Source organism: Mustela erminea, chromosome 9, assembly GCF_009829155.1.
Source record: "Mustela erminea isolate mMusErm1 chromosome 9, mMusErm1.Pri, whole genome shotgun sequence".
NCBI lineage: Eukaryota > Metazoa > Chordata > Mammalia > Carnivora > Mustelidae > Mustela > Mustela erminea.
The window spans coordinates 34,335,033-34,347,225 of NC_045622.1; the positions used below are offsets into that span (position 1 = coordinate 34,335,033).

Genomic DNA, 12,193 nt, shown 5'->3' on the forward strand with positions numbered 1-12,193 from the left:
GATGAAAGATTCCAGTGAAGGACCTGAATTCTTCCTCCATCTCAGAGAGAGTGGGGCAGAACAGGATGGTAAAGGAGGGGGCTGGCCGGCCCAATCTTAACTCTTGATGTTAAAAAACACACCAAATGCTTCTATTGCAGTCTCTCTGCTGCATTTTCATTTCAAGCCACAGGCCTACTTGGAGGGTTATGCAGCAACTGGCTAATAAATAAAATCAGAGTCTCTGAATAGTGTCATCACATTAACAGACAATTGCTGGATTTTCTCATTAGGCAAAGAATTCTCATCTTTGGAATCCATGAGTTCGTATCATTTATGTGATACTTGAGATGTACCTTGCTCCGATGAATATCACCATGCTATTCACTACAAAAAAAAAAAAAAAAAGCGTAGACTACAGAAGATAACTAGGGTCACCGCTTTCCAAAGACTCAGTTGTAACCCAACCCACTGACTCCATTGACTCCATCACAGCTTTCTTCCATGTACATAACAAATTTCACTTTCCTCAGCATTGGTCTGGGGTTCAAACCACTCCACTGCGACCGCTGACAGATCCTCAGATTCAAGACTCCAACTCCAACTCCTTCTGCAGGCCCTGCAACCCAGAGCAATTGTTTTGGGTATCTAGGGCTTCACTACTGGGATATACAGAATATCTTATTGCAGCTACTTAAGGATTTTGTTGGTGGTTATTCCTCTGTCTACCTCCAAATGAGTGAGTGGAGTTCCATAGTCTCAGGTATCCAAAATCTTCCAGGTTTGGAAACAAACAGCTTTTAATTCAACAAAAGCAATATGGCATTTATTGGTGAACTGGGTGAGCCCACAGTTGATCCCTCTCACACTAGGTTCCCATTAAGGTGTATATAACCCCGAAAACCTGGGGACAAAGTAGCAGCCATAAGAACTATCTACTTCTTTAGCAAGTTTTTCAATTTCCTCTGAGGTCTTTATAATTCCAAGATTGTCTCCTAGCCAGCAAATAACAGCATCAGCTATAGGTTCAGAGCCTGCCAATGCATAATACACTGGTTTATCTCTGCCAAGCTTATAACTCACTGTGGTCAGAAGTTCATGTTCAAAAAATACATACTGCCTGTATTACATAGTAAGAAACAGCCTACTCCATCTTTTGTTTTGTCCATCCTGGAAGCACATTTGCCCCACCAATGCAGCAGACTGGTTCCCCAAACACCCAGATATTGGTACACCTTCAAGGCCCCAGGTGTCATTAGGTCACAGATCTCAAAAGAACTCCAGACATTTGGAAGAGTTTTCATTGGAATTTCAAAAAAATTTGCAGAGCTCTTTATCCCATTCCAGAGAATGAATGTCAAAAAACATTATCTTACTTGCATTGTTATATCTGTGCAATGGACACCTCCACTGGCCTCTCCTGTCAAACTCCAAATAAACCATGAATCATTGGTCCCAAAAGAGCACTATCTTCTTCAACAGCCTTTTGGATTTTTCTCAATTGCCAAGGAGCCAAGAAAGTTTCACTGCACAGAAAATAAGTGCTAAGGGGAAGGCCTATCTTGGAATTCTTTTACTAAGATTCTCAATGGTAGACCAGGTTCTTAGATCATGCCACAGTGTAGCAGCCTAGAGAGACTCTCCAGTTAACTTGTCTCAGACTATAGTAGTTCCCATCTGATTACTGACACCAGTAGCCTTTAGGTTGGAAATATCAATATTGAGCTGTCCAAGTTTCCCACATGCTTTCTCTATATACACATAGACAAACTGCACAGTGTCCTTCTGGTCTTGTTCCACCCATCCTTCTCTTGGAAACTCTTATTTTATTTCCATTTGATGATGACTAAGTCATCATCTGTGATGTTTTTGAATTGTTTTTGCCGTTTTTGAATTGAACATCAAAAAGCACGTTGAGCTGATGCCCTGGTCCACAGTCCCCACCAATGGCCCCAAACTGCTTTTTTCTCCGTGGCTATCATGAAACCAGCTTGAAGTGAGCGGTCTATTGTGGCTTGTTTCCCAGGTAACAGTGGTGGGCGGGGGAGGGGGAGGGGCAGGCCTCCAGACTGGAAGACAAGGCAGGGTGCTACTACAGGACCCCCAAAATTTCAAGGTTTCTAAAAGGATGAAAAATATGTTGTTTCTCTCTCTCTCTCTCTCTCTCTCTCTCTCTCTCTTCTTAATAGTGTTTTTCTGCTATGGTATTTTAAGTTCCATGAGTAAAATTAATTACAACAATACTACCTTTAACATGTCTACCTATATATTACCTACTCATACTTGGGACATTGCATGGCACATATTAATCACTATTTCAAGTTTTCTTAAAAAAAAAAAAAAAAGATGCCATTGTATAATAAATGCAGGGACATAATTTATGAGATCCTTTTTTTTTTTCTTTCTATTGATTAACAAGTATAATTATGCCCATTCACATCAGCAAGCCACAGAACTAGTAGTGTGCTGGCAAATATTTAACCCACATTCCCAAGATAAAAAAAGCCTTAATTTGCAAATTTGCTAAGTTCATGGTCAAGTATGGATGATTCCAAACTATTCATGTGATATTGCTGAATGGTGTATGCTGGAGGAAATGAGAATAGTCAGTTTTCTTGAACAAGTATATTCTTGAACTAGTACTATATATACAAGTTGATATGTGAGAGTTGCCATTGTTTATATCACAAATCAAAAATCTTAAAAAATAACAATCTAAAATACCTTTGCAATTACAGATTTTGCAAGCATTTTCTCCAAAACTGGATTTCATTTCTTTATTATATATTCTGCATTTTCATCTACTTACTCGTTTTTATTCTAGGATTTTGTCAGCACTGCCTTAGAATTAAATGGGCAAATATTTGGTGCATGCGCCATCTCTGTTCTCCACAATATCTTCGTATGTATCATATACATAACTACAGTCCTTCCTCCTCAAACTTAAATCCATCATCGTTCTCCACACAGCACTCCAGAAAGCCATTTCCAATAAAATGTCATTTGACAAGTGGTTACAGCTGTTTTGCCAATCTCACATACCCTTGTTAATACTAACAATGACTAACACTTATGGAATCCCTTGCAGAGCAGGGCTCTAAATACTTTTCATATAATCACTCATTTAATCATCCTGACACCATTAAATAAGTTCTATTTTTAAATCTGTTTTTACGCTCTAGTTCCATCCATGTTGTCGCAAATGGCAAGATTTCATTTCTTTTACAAGTAATAAAATCAAGAAACAGAGGTTAAGTAAATTTTGCTAGTCTTATAAATGGAAAGCCTGGAATCATAACCAGACATTTTGACATTCTTACTTCACTTTGAAATCAAGATTTTCATTTTCTTCCTTTAAAAATATTTTTTCTAGAGGTCTTTTAACATCCACATCTGCCTGATTCTCCTGCAGTCCCTGTCTCTACTGGTCTTCATCAACCTCATCTATTAAGATCATTATTACACCATGTCTCTCATTACTTTGAGTAAAATTAAAAGCAATATCATAATTTTATGTTGTCCAATTCAAGACTATGAAATTATTTGTCTTTATCAGTCACTCAGATTTTGAATTCTAAGGACTGAACTGAATTTTTCCTAAAATAGTAACAGAAAAGCTAGACTGGCAGTTTCATTTCATGCTCTATCTCCCTAAATGAGTTGTTCTTATATTTTTTTAGGCATGATATCAATTAAGTACTACTTTTCTAATCCTTCACTGATATTCTGTATTTCAAAGTGGCATACATGCAAGTTTTCATTCTTATTTTTTTTACTTTTATTGTGTTTATTATAATTTCAATAAATATCATTAAATACCTAACCAGGTGTTTATGTACAAATATATAACACATTTGAAGAAAATGAAAAAAAATTATTTTTTTAAAATAAGAAAATTATAGGTCAGTGGTGAATTGAAAAGTGTTCTATAGGTACAGTAGTTTTTGAATAATTTTTAGAGTATCTATTTCAATTCTTCATTCTTCTTTACTATTCATCATTCTGAAATTTAAGAATGTTTTAAGCATTCTTAAATGTTTAAAGTCACCTAAAACATGTTTTGAGTATAATGTATAATATGTAATATAGTATATGTTAATGTAATACATGAGATATATAATACATATTAAGGTAATATATAATAACATATTACATATAAAAAAATATATATTTTTCTCTATGGATCTCTTATCCTACAGCCTTGCCCTTGCTTTTTTTTTAAAGATTTTATTTATATATTTGAGAGACAAAGATTGTGACAGAAAGCATATGAGAGATGAGCTAGAGTATAAACAGGGAGGAAAGGGAGAAGCAGGCTCCCCACTGAGCAGGGAGCCCAATGTGGTCTTGATCCCAGGACCCCAGGATTATGACTTGAGGAGAAGGCAGGAGCTTAACCAACTGAACCACCCAGGCACCATTGCTCTTGCATTCTTTCCCCTCTCTGGGATTTTATTTTTTCCTTCTATGGATACTATCGGAATTAGGTGTGGTATTAATAATCCGTCTTTGAAAATGGTTTTTTCTTTTTTTTCTTTTTTTTTGCAGTAGGCTCCATTTGTGTGTGTGTGTGTGTTTTTTTTTTCCTTTTGAGAAAATCATCAGTGACCTGATGGAGTTCTAAGGTATCATCTGAAAAAAGCCAGATGTCTACTATCCAGATGTGTGTCTTATTATAGAGCTCTTGTTCCATCAATCCTTTTGTTCATCAGAAAGATTGACTCCTAACAGTTCAATATATGGAACACACATTTTACTAAAAGACAAATGTAATTACCCTAGCAGGGTATGTTTAAGAACACAAATCTATCTTCCTTCAAGTCATACTTAATTTTAAAATAACATATTTGCTATATCTTAATATAGTCAGAATGCTATTTCTTTGTCATCCTAATGTTTATGAGGAAAAAATCATAACATATTGTGTAGTAAAATTTTAAGAAATAAAATATCTACTTTTTCTTGCTTCATTCTCTAAGTATACTTTTTCATTATTATATAGACAATTAAATTTTGATACAAGTATATTGTGATGGAATTATTCCTCCTTTTGTGTTTCTGAAAAGTTATTTATTTGTCTTCATTTAAATATATGTTAAATATTATATTTTATTATATTTTACATTTATTTTTTTTTCCAGGAAGAGAATTCTATGTACCTAAGTATTTTTGCCATCTCAATACTTTAAATATGTTCTTTTACTATCTTTAGCTTTATGGTTCTGACTAGGCATCTGCTGCTTTTCTGTTTTTTGTTCCTTTATATATAGCATTTCATTTTTAAATAGCTGTTTCTAATTTTCCTTTTATTATTGGTTTAAAGCAATTTGGTTATGATGTACATCAGTCTGTTTTGCTTATGGCTTATTAAGCTTTTTGGATTTGCAAGCTTATTTTTTATTGTTTTAAATATTTTTAGATAATATTTATTAAAATAATTTTTCTATCCCTTCTCTTTCCTTCAAATATTACAGTTATACATATATATGGTCCAGAGCCTACTGAAACTGTAGTCAATATTGTTGAGTTTTTATTTCTGTGTTATATTTTAAATAATTTCTACTTCTATATTTTATTTTATTTTTTTTTAAAGATTTTATTTATTTATTTGACAGAGAGAAATTACAAGTATACTGAGAGGCAGGCAGAGAGAGAGAGAGAAGGAAGCAGGCTCCCTGCTGAGCAGAGAGCCCGATGCGAGACTCGATCCCAGGACCCTGAGATCATGACCTGAGCCGAAGGCAGCGGCTTAACCCACTGAGCCACCCAGGCGCCCCTCTACTTCTATATTTTAAAGATCATTTTTCCGTTATGCCTAATTTGATTTTTTTAACTACAAATCAGTGATTTTAAATGTTTCAGATGCTTTCTAAAAATATATAGAATTCTGAATTGAGCTTTTATCAAGTATCTTTCATATCTCCATTTTATACACTTCAGTTTTCCTATATCTTATTGAATATCTAGTACATAATTATAACTAATTTTGATGTCTTATATATCATCTCAAATATTTATTCTATAATCAAATATTCACGTGTCATTTTCAATAGTTTTTTTTTTCTTTTTTTTTTAAGCTGTAGTTATCTACTTCTTTGGGTAAATAATTTTTTTTTTTTTACATGATAACAATTGAATATTTTATCCTTAGGGATAAAGGATATTCTCATATTATTTTAAATGTTTTCCAGGGTTTTTTGTCTTTTTTTTTTTTCTTCCCCCTTTGGGTGTGTTTAAGTTAATTGGAGTGATTTTGATCTTTTGAGATATTTCCATACAGTATTTAAAATAGGACTAGAACATTTACTCTAAGGCCAATTTTATTCATTATTGAGACAATAGCCTTTTGTATAGTTTGAGGGCCTATATTTACAAGTTTTTCCACTTTGATAGAAAGAAACAGGAATTCTTGATGCTCTATTTGAGCTATAAGCATTGTTCTTTCTACTTCTTTCAGATTTTTTTTTATTCAGCCTTGCATATTTTCCCTGCATACATGTGTGTATTTGTCACCAATCAGGTGAAGACTTAAAGGTACTCTCTGGAAAACTCCATAGTTGTTTCTTTCTCCCTTACCCAACCACTCCCTCATTCTCCTATACAGGTCTCTTCTTTCTCATCCTCTACCATGCCATACATATTTTAACTGCTTTGTCATCTCTAAATCCCAGCTGTGTTTCCTCAAATCAGGAATATAATCAGGCACTGCATGATGATTTACTCCCTGCACTGCAACCTGGAAATTCTCCAAGTACTCCAAGTACTAAATTAGAACAATCATAGAATATTTCTCATTTGTTTCCCTCTCAGAAATCCCTGTCTTGTGTTACCTATTGTTCAAGCTGTGAAAACAATTCTTCTATGTATTTCCTTAATTTTTTAAGCTGTTATATCAAGACTGGCCTGAATTGGAAGTACTGAAATATTTTCTGTAAAAGAGCTTCAGATGTATTTTTAAAGTTTTTATTTTAATTCCAGTTAGTTAACATACAGTGCTATATTAGTTCAGGTCAACACTTCCATACATCACCCAGTGCTCACCACAAGTGTCCTCCTTAATCCCTGTCTATTTCAACCATTCCTTCACTCACCTCCCCTCAGGCAACAACAGTTTGTTCCCTACAGTGAAGACTCTGTTTCTTGGTTTGTCTCTCTGTCTCTCCTTCTTCCCTTTGCTCATTTGTTTTGTTTCTTAAGTTCTACATATGAGTGAAATCATGTGGTATTATCTTTCTCTGGTTGACTTATTTCACTTACCATTACACACTATAGCTCTATCCATGTCATTACAAATGTCAAGATTTCATTTTTTATGGCTCAGTGATATTCTATTATATGTATATACCACTTCTTTATCCATTCATCACTCCATGGACACTAGGACTGCTTCCATAATTTTGCTATAATAAATAACACTGCTATAAGCATAGTGGTATCTGTATCACGTTAAATTAGTGTTTTTTATTCTTTGGGAAAAATGCCCAGCTGGATAAGAGGGTAGTTTCATTTTTAACTTTTTTTTTTTTTAAGATTTTATTTATTTATTTGACAGAGAGAGATCACACGTAGGCAGAGAGGCAGGCAGAGAGAGAGGAGGAAGCAGGCTCCCTGCTGAGCAGAGAGCCCGATGCGGGACTCGATCCCAGGACCCTGAGATCATGACCTGAGCTGAAGGCAGCGGCTTAACCCACTGAGCCACCCAGGAGCCCCATTTTTAACTTTTTGAGGAACCTCCATACTGTTTTCCAGAGTGGAGGTACCAGTCTGCATGCCCACCATTTTAAGAGGGTTCCCCTTTCTCTATATGCTTGCCAACACATGTTGTTTCCTGTGTGGTTTATTTGAGCTATTCCATCAGGTGTGAGGTGATATCTCATTGTAGTTTTGATTTGAATTTCCCTGATGATAAGTGATTATGAACATCTTTTTATGTTTCTGTTGGCTATCTGGAGGTGTACTTTGGAGAAATGTCTGTTCATGTCTTTTGCCTACCTTTATCATTTTTTTTTTTTTTTTGGTGCTAACTTGTATAAGTTCTTTATATATGTTAAATGCTAACCGTTTATTGGATATTTCATTTGCAAATATCTTCTTCCATTCCTTAGGTAGCCTTCTAGTTTCAATGACTATTCCCTGTCCTGTGCAGAAGCTTTTTTTATTTTGATGTAATACCAATGGTTTAATTTTTCTTTTGTTTCCCTTGTCTCAGAGGACATTTCTAGAAAATAGTTGCTATGGCTGTTGTCAGAGAAAGTACTGTCTGTGCTCTCTTTTAGGAATTTTATGGTTCCAAGTCTCAGATTTAGGTCTTCAATATATTTTGAATTTATTTTTGTGTATGGTGTAATAAAGAGGCCCACTTTCATTCTTTTGCATGTGGCTTGTATATAGCTGTAGCTTCATTTCTGGATTTTCTATTCTCTTCTATTAATCTGTGTGTCTATTTTTGTGCCAGTACCATACTGTTTCAATTACTACAGCTTTGTAATATCACTTGAAGTCCAGAATTCTTATGCCTCCAGCTTTGCTTTCATTTTTCAGGGGTGCTTTAGTTATCCATAGTCTTTTGGGGTTCTATGCAAATTTTAGAATTGTTTGTTCTTATTCTGTGAAAAATGTTATTTTGATAGGGATTGCATTAAATATGTAGATATTGCTTTGAGTGGTATAGACAGTTTAAAAAATTTGTCCTTCCAATCCATGAACATGGAATGCCTTTCCATTCGTTTCTGTCGTCTTTAATTTCTTTCATCTGTGTTTTATAGTTTTCAGAGTACAGGATTTTTCTTCCTTCTTGAAGTAGTCATGTATTGCTATAAAATTCCCTCTTAGGAACACTTTCACTGAATCCCAAATCTTTTAACCATTGTTTTCATTTTAATTTTCATTTGTCTCCATGTGTTTTTTTTTTTTAATTTTTTCTTTTATTTCCTGGTGTACCCACTAATTATTATTAGCATGATATTTAACCTCCATATATTTGTAGTCTTTCCAGATTTCTTCTTGTGGTGACCTCAACTTCTAGTTTCATAGCATTGTGGTCAGAAAATATGCATGATATAACCTCAGTCATTTTTAATATATTGTGATACATTTTGTGAGCTAATATAAGATCTATTTTGGAGACTGTTCCATGTGCATTGAAAAGAATGTGTATTCTGCTGCTTTAGGATGGAATGTTCTGACTATATCTGCTAAATCCATCTGGTCCAGAATGTCATTCAAAGGCTTTGTTTCCTTGTTGATTTTATGTTTAGATGATCTGTGCATTGACCTAAGTGTGATGTTGAAGTTCCCTATTCTTTATTGTATTATTACTGATTAGTTGTTTTATGTTTGTTGTTAACTGTTCTATGTATTTGGGTACCTCCTTTTTGGGTGCACAAATATTGAAAATTTATTATATCTTCTTGTTGGAATGTCTCCTTTACTATTCTATAGTGTCTTTCTTTGTCTCTTGTGACAATCTTTGTTTTAAAGCCTATATGATCCAATATACGTGTCTTTACTTCAATTTTCTTTTGACAGCCAGTTGCATGATTGATGTTTCCCAATCCCCTCACTTTCATTCCACAAGCATCTTTAAATGTAAAATAAATCTATTGTAGGTACCATATAGATGGATCTTGATTTTTTCGTCCATTCTGTCACCCTGTCTTTTGATTGAAGCATTTCATCCATTTACATTCAAAGTAATTATTGATAGATAATTTTTTTTATTTTTTGCTTTTTATTTTTATTTTATTATTTGTTTTGTCATTTTTTCTGAAGATTTTCCCTGATTTCTCCTGTCTTTCTCTCTTTCTAGGTTGCTTGTTTATTTAACAATATATTTTGCATTTCCTTATTTTTATTCTTCACATATTTATGAGTGGTCTTTGATTTTTGGCTAACATTTGGTTTGTATTTAACATCTGCATATAACAGCCAAAAGTAAGTTGATGGTTATTTAAATTTGAACCCATTCCTTTCTCCTCTTCTCCTCACATTTTAGGTATATGGTGTCATATTTTACACCTTTTAATTTTGTTAGTTCTTTGGTATTTTATCAAAATATTCATTTTCACTGATTTTGTGTTTCTTACTTTTGTACTTTCACTATCGGCCTTTCTGTCCCACTCAGGAAGTCCTCTTTAATGTATCCTGATGCGCTGGTTTAGTGGTCATGAACTCTTTTAGTTTTTGTTTCTCTGGAAACTCTTATCTTTCTATTCTGAATGATAACTCATTGGATAGAGTTCTTGGCTGCAGATTTTTCATAATCAGCATTTTGAATATGTCATTCCACTGTCTTCTGTCTTGGAAAATTTCTGCTGAAAAATTCCCTGATAGCCTTATGAGGTTTTCTCGGCATGTTACCATCTTTTTGTTATTGCTATTTATTTATTTATTTATTTATTTATTTATTTATTTATTATTTTTTGGTCCATTATATTTTGTCATTTTAATAATAACTCTTGGTGTGGATCTGCTTTTGTTGATCTTGTTGGGGTTCCTCTGTGCCTCCTGGATCTGGATATCTGTTTCCTTCCCCAGATTAAAGGAAGTTAACAGCTATGATCTCTTTAAATAAATGTCTTGCCCTCTTTTCTCTCCCTCTTTCTTATGAGACTCAAAAGGGAAATACTATTACATTTGATGGAATCCAGCAGTGTCCTATCTATTCTTATTTTGCATAATTCTTTTTTTTCCTCTTTTGTTCAGCTTGATTACTTTCCATTATTCTATCTTCTAGGTCATTATTTCATTATTCTGCTTCCTCAAACTTGCTGTTCACTTCATCAAGCATATATCTCATTTTATTTACTGAGTCCTTTATCTGTGCTATTTTATTCATTAACTATGTGTTAAGGGTCTCATTCATACCTTCCACTGTTTTCTCAAGTCCAGTGCTTATCTTTATGATCATCACTTTAAATTCTCTATCAAACATGTTATTTATATCTGTTTTGCTTAGACCCCTGGACACGGTCTTGTCCTGTTCTTTCATTTGGGACAATTTTTGCTATCTTCTCATTTTATCTAAGTTTCTGTGCCTGTTTTTGTCTGTGTTAGGAAAGTCAGCTATGTCTCCTGTTCTTTGGGGTAATGGTCTTATGAAGAAGAGGTCCTGTAGTACTCTGAAGCATAGGGTCCCCTATTCCCTAGGGCCTCTACTGTTGTGTCCTGGGCATTTTATCCTTCAGGCCAGTCATCTCCAGAAACTCTGGCTCTTGTGGACAGTGTTTGGTCTCTTGCCTGAAAAGGTGCATTTTATTTTATTTTATTTTATTTTATTTTATTTTATTTATTTTTTAAAGTTTTTATGTATTTATTTGACAGATGGAGATCCTAAGTAGGCAGAGAGGCAGATAGAGAGAGGGAGGGAAGCAGACCCCCTGCTGAACAGTGAGCCCAATGAGGGCTCGATCCCAGGACCCTGGGATCATGACCTGAGCTGAAGGCAGAGGCTTTAACCCACTGAGCCACCCAGGTGCCCCAAAAAGGTGCATTTTAACTAGATGTGCTGTGTGCTGCTTGTGAAATGAGACAAGTCTCCACCACCATTGGAACTGAGGTCCTGCAAACCTTTTGGGTGAAGAGATATAGTGTGGGCACAGGTTTGGGCCTGTCTTCTGGGAGAGGAGACCTACAGTGCTGGGAGTGAGGCAAGCATAACTGGGAAGGGTGGTTTCACCAGGGGGTAAAGAGCAGAACTTGATGTAAGCAAATTAAGTAGAGTTGTTGCTCTGCTGGTTCCTACAGGTGACTGTGTTTATGCTGAGAGGTGAGAGAGCAACTTCCAGTTCCTTTGTTCCCAGAGGGATCTCTCCATGAATGTTTCTCTGTCAGTTACCCATCTCCAGGACCAGAGCTCCTTCCCCATTTTGGTGACCATGATCCATTTCTCTTCCAAACATGTCTCCACACCTCCTACCTTCTTTGATGTGACCTCTTCTCTATCCTTAGCTGTGGAATTTTTCTGCCTGACTTCTGGTCAATTTCTGGGGTATTTAGAATGAATTGATAGTTATCTAATTGGATTTGTGGGTCCAGGCAAGACTAGGATCCTCCTACTTTGCCGTTATCTTCAAAAAAAAAAAAAAAAAAACAAACAGCAGTGCCTGTTTTATTTAACTAAAATATTAAACAAAACAAACAAAAAACTTCTGTATATTCAAAGTTAATTAAACAGTGTGTGTGTGTATGAAAAATAAACTATATATATATATAA

General features: G+C 34.8%; 1 pseudogene; it reads right to left on the reverse strand.

Annotated features, from left to right (window-relative positions):
* Positions 1 to 431: 431 nt before the first annotated feature.
* On the reverse strand, positions 432 to 10,912 carry LOC116599717 (annotated as a pseudogene).
* Between the last annotated feature and the right edge of the window lie 1,281 nt (positions 10,913 to 12,193).